The sequence below is a fragment of the Salvelinus fontinalis genome, chromosome 36 (assembly GCF_029448725.1).
Source record: "Salvelinus fontinalis isolate EN_2023a chromosome 36, ASM2944872v1, whole genome shotgun sequence".
NCBI lineage: Eukaryota > Metazoa > Chordata > Actinopteri > Salmoniformes > Salmonidae > Salvelinus > Salvelinus fontinalis.
This window is the reverse complement of record NC_074700.1, coordinates 13025976-13031525: the sequence shown is the minus strand read 5'-3', so window position 1 is coordinate 13031525 and position 5550 is coordinate 13025976.

The window sequence follows — 5550 nt, the reverse complement described above, 5'->3', positions numbered from 1 at the left end:
CCCTTTTCATTCACCTCACCCCCCTCTCTCCATCCCTACCTCATTCTCTACATCTCTCAGCGGATAGCTGGCACAGTGCAGAGGTAGCCAACGGGCTTGTCCTGGGTTTGTAGGAGGCCTTGCTGTTCCTAATGAGACACTCGGTCAAATATCAGTTTCTCTGCCAGACCCTCCCCTCAGGTAGAGTGATACACAGGGAAGGAATGAAGGAAAGAAGGGAGAGAGAGAGAGAGAGAGAGAGCGAGGGATGGAGAGAGGGAAAGAGAGAGAGAAAGAGAAGAGAAACAGGGATAGAGAGAGAGAGAGTTACTGAGAGAGAGGGATAAAGAGAGAGAGGGATAGAGTTATGGGGATAGTAAGAGAGAGATAGAGGGATAGAGAGAGAGAGGGAGAGGAAGAGGGATAATGAGAGAGAGATAGAGGGATAGAGAGAGAGGGAGAGGGATAGTAAGCGAGAGAGCTGGGTAGAGATAGAGTGAGAGAGAGAGAGGGAGATAGTAAGAGAGAGAGAGAGTGCTAGTACGATAAGAGCGCCTCAACGTGAAAATCACACATATACGCCCAGGCCGTGACCAGGCAAACAGGCCCAACCCCCACTCTTACACTAGCCCAAGTCGATGGCATGTACCAGATGCTCAGCAGGCTCTGCTCACACTTACTGGTCTGAGGCCAAATCACACGACTAACACCATTGGACACTTTATGGAACACAAAGCCTTCACTATCTCATCCTAGAATATCCAAGGCCTTAGGTCATCTGCCTTTGGCCTAAAGAGCAGGAACTAGGACTTCACCAAATAAATCAGAAATACAGGCATTGTTATCCTACAAGAACATGGTATTGAGGAGATGGACCCACTGGTTGCCCTCTAGGTTTCAGAGAGCTGGTAGTCCCATCCACCAAACTACCAGGTGTGAAACAGGGAAGGGACTCAGGGGGTATGCTAATTTGATATAGAGCAGACCTAACTCACTCTATTAAATGAATCAAAACAGTATCATTTCACATTTGGCTAGAAATTCAAAAGGAAATGAGAAAAATGTCCTCCTGTGTGCCACCTATATCCCCCCACTAGAATCCCCATACTTTAATGAAGACAGCTTCACCATCCTGGAGGGGGAAATCAATCATTTCCAGGCCCAGGGACATGTACTAACTAGTCGGTGGCGACCTAAATGCCAGAACTGGACAAGAACCTGACACCCTGAGCACACAGCGGGACAAACACCTGCCTGGAGGGGACAGAATTCCCTCCCCCATATGCCCCCCTAGGCACAACTATGACAACATAACCAACAAAAACGGGTCACAACTCCTGCAGCTCTGTCGCACGCTGGGTATGTACATAGTCAATGGTAGGCTTTGAGGGGACTCCTATGGTAGGTACACTCATAGCTCATCACTTGGCAGTAGTATTGTAGACTCTTTATCACTGGCCTCAACTCAGAGTCTCTCAGAGAGTTCACAGTCAGCTACTGACACCCCTATCAGATCACAGCAGAATCACAGTCTACTTCAACAGAGCAAGACTCAATCATGAGGCATCAAAGCCATTGGAACGGAATAATATTAAGAAATGCTATGACTGGAAAGAAAGTAGTGTGGAAACATACATGCTGTAATAGTAAAGGTGTAAACTGGCAGTAGAAAACCTAAACAGTATATTTGACCTCTTAGCTTCCCTATCAAATCTAAAAATGTCAAACAGAAAACAGAAGAAAATTTACAACAATGAAAAATGGTTTGATGAAGAATGCAAAAACCTAAGAAATAAATTGAGAAACCTATCCAACCAAAAACGTAGAAGCCCAGAATCCTAAGCCTACGCCTTTACTATGGTGAATCACTAAAACAATACAGAAATACACCACGGAGAAAAAAAAGAACAGCACGTTAGATCAGCTCAATGTAATTGAAGAATCCATAGACTTTAACCACTTCCTGGAAAATTGAAAACACTAAACAAACAACAACATGAAGAGTTATCTATCCAAAACGGAGATGTATGGGTGAACCACTTCTTCAAGCTTTTTGGGCCTATAACAAAGAACAAACAGCAAAAACATATACATGATCAAATACAAATCTTAGAATCAACTATTAAAAACTACCAGAACCTACTGGATTCTCCAATTACATTGAATGAACTGCAGGACAAAATACAAACCCTCCAACCCAAAAAAGCCTGTGGTGTTGATGGTATCCTCAATGAAATTATAAAATATACAGACCACAAATTCCAATTGACTATACTTAAACTCTTTAACATCTTCCTTGGATCTGTCTTCTTCTTCTTTTATAACTAAGGACTGATAATCCCAATGCACAAAAGTGGAGACAAATTTGACCCCAATAACTACTGTTGGATATGCGTCAACAGCAACCTTGGAAAAATCCTCTGCATTATCATTAACAGCAGACTCGTACATTTCCTTAATGAAAACATTGTACTGAGCAAACGTCAAATTGGCTTTTTACCAAATTATCATACGACAGACCAGGTATTCACCCTGCACACCCTAATTGATAAAAAAAACCTAATTGACATACAAACAAACCAAAACAAGGCAAAGTCTTCTCATACCTTGTTGACTTCAAAAACGCTTTCGACTCAATTTGGCATGAGGGTCTGCTAAACAAATTGATGGAAAGTGGTGTTGGAGGAGACACATTATAAAATCCATGTACACAAACAACAAGTTAAAATTGGCAAAAAAACGTGGGGTGAGACAGGGATGCAGCTTAATCCCCACCCTCTTCAACATATACATCAACGAATTGGCGAGGGCACTAGAACAGTCTGCCACACCCGGCGTCACCCTACTAGAATCTGAAGTCAAATGTCTACTGTTCGCTGATGATCCGGTGCTTCTATCCCCAACCAAGGAGGGCCTACAACACCACCTAGATCTTATGCACAGATTCTGTCATACCAGAGCCATGACAGTTAATCTCAGTAGGACAAAAATAATGGTGTTCCAAAAAAGGCCCTAGAGCACACAAAAAAGATACATACCTCGGCCTGAACATCAGCTCCACAGGTAACTTCCACAAAGCTGTGATCGAGCTGAGAAACAAGGCAAGAAGGGCCTTCTATGCCATCAACAGGAAATTTAATTTGACATACCAATTAGGATCTGGCTAAAAATACTTGAATCAGTTATAGAACCCATTTCCCTTTATGCATGTGAGGTATAGGGGCCGCTCACCATCCAATAATTCACAAAATGGGACAAACGTAAAACACCAAATAATGCATGCAGAGCAGAATTAGGCCGATACTCGCTAATTATAAAAATCCAGAAACGAGCCGTTAAATTCTACAACCACCTAAAAGGAAGCGATTCCCAAAACTTCCATAACAAAGCCATCATCTACAGAGAGATTAACCTGGAGAAGAGTCCCCTAAGCAAGCTGGTCCTGGTGCTCTGTTCACAAACACAAACAGACCCCACAGATTCCCAGGACAGCAACACAATTAGACCCAACCAAATCATGAGAAAACAAAAAGATAATTACTTGATACATTGTAAAGAATTAACAAAAAACAGAGCAAACTAGAACGCTATTTGTCCCTAAACAGAGAACACACAGCGGCAGAATACCTGACCACTGTGACTGACCCAAACGTAAAGATAGCTTTGACTATGTATAGACTCAGTGAGCATAGCCTTGCTATTGAGAAAGGCCGGTGTAGGCAGACCTGGCTCTCAAGAGAAGACAGGCTATGTGGACACTGCCCACAAAATGAGGTGGAAACTGAACTGCACTTCCTAACTTCTTGCCAAATGTATGACCATATTAGAGACATATATTTCCCTCAGATCACACAGACCCACAAAGCATTTTAAAACAAACCCAATTTTGATAAACTCCCATATCTATTGTGTGAAATACCACAGTGTGACCTGTTGCCACAAGAAAAGGGCAACCAGTGAAGAACAAACACCATTGTAAATACAACCCATATTTATGTTTATTTATTTTCCCTTTTGTACTTCAACTATTTGCACATAATATGACATTTGTAATGTTTTTATTATTTTGGAACTTTTGTGAGTGTAATGTTTACTGTTCATTTGTATTGTTTATTTCACTGTTGTTGATTATTAGTTCACTTGCTTTGGCAAACATATGTTTCCCATGCCAATAAAGCCCTTAAATTGAATTTAATTGAGAGAGGGATAGTAAGAGAGATAGTAAGAGAGAGAGATGGAGGGATAGTAAGAGAGATAGTAAGAGAGAAAGATAGAGATAGATTGAGAGAGAGGGATAGAGAAAGAGAGAGAGAGGGATAGTAAGAGAGAGAGAGAGAGAGAGAGAGAGAGAGAGAGAGAGAGAGAGAGATGGATAGTTGGAGAGAGAGAGAGGGATAGAGAGAGAGAGAGAGAGAGAGAGAGAGAGATAGGGAGAGAGAGAGATGGATAGAGTTGGAGATTGTGAGAGAGTGATAGAGAGAGAAAGAGAGAGAGGATGTTAGAGATAGAGAATGGGGAAGGATGGAGAATTGAGTTAAGATGACGAGGGAGAGCGAGAGTGTAGAGGAGTGAGAGAGTGAGAGACAGGGGGCAGAAAGAGATGGAGGGGTACAAGAGAGAAAAAGGAGGGGTAGAGATAGAGAACACCAGGAGGGAAAATGGCTCACTAATCACAAAAAGATCAGAGTACAGGAGAAAGGAAGAGATGGAAAGAGAATAGACTACCTAGCGTACCTAAACAACCTTTGAGCACTCATTCCCACAGAACAGTCTCCTCCTTACCATGCACCATTAACTGTTTCCACAGACAGACACCAAGCATACTGTACATAGCACAAGACTGGTCTAGACGAGAAAACTGCAGCCTCAGTGTGACAAGCTGGTTGGGGGTATTGAAATGTTCTCCAATTGTTTTATTACACAGTGATCCGCACAGTGATTGAGAGAAGGATGAGTAAGAGACTCATTCGAGGGAGTGCAGTCCCTTTCCCAATATTTGATGCATGCATGGAGGGAAGGAGAGAGGAAAGGAGGAAGGGAACGGGGTAGCGAAAAAAATGATGTGTAAGGGACATGGGGTCCGGATCTACTCAACTACACAGTGATACAGCAACACGGAGGGATATAGGCAGGGAATCGTGGGTAGTGTAGTTGTATGTTGCCACTCCAGCTAGGGATGAGAGAAAAGCTGAAATGACATTTTGTGTTTACGCTCAAATACTTTGAGGACCTGCGTGCCGGTAGATGTTTGGTTGTGTAAAAGCCTGTGTCTGTTGGTGCAATTGTGTATTTAGGACGACAGTACACAGTGAACAAAAGAAGGAATAAACATGTGTGAGTTGTGTTCCCTAGGACGTGAACAGAAACAGAACATGCCTGTCAGCTCAACTGGAGAGAGAGAGAAAGAGGCGGAGAGGCACAGAAGAGATAGAGGGAGAAAGAGAAATGGGAGCGAGAGAGAGGAAGCAGGAGAGAGAGAATGAGGGAGAGATCGAAAGGTCGTAACTGTGAGAGAGAAAGGAAAGGGTGGGGCTCAAGTTGCATCCCTGTCTCACCCCACGGATCCCTCCC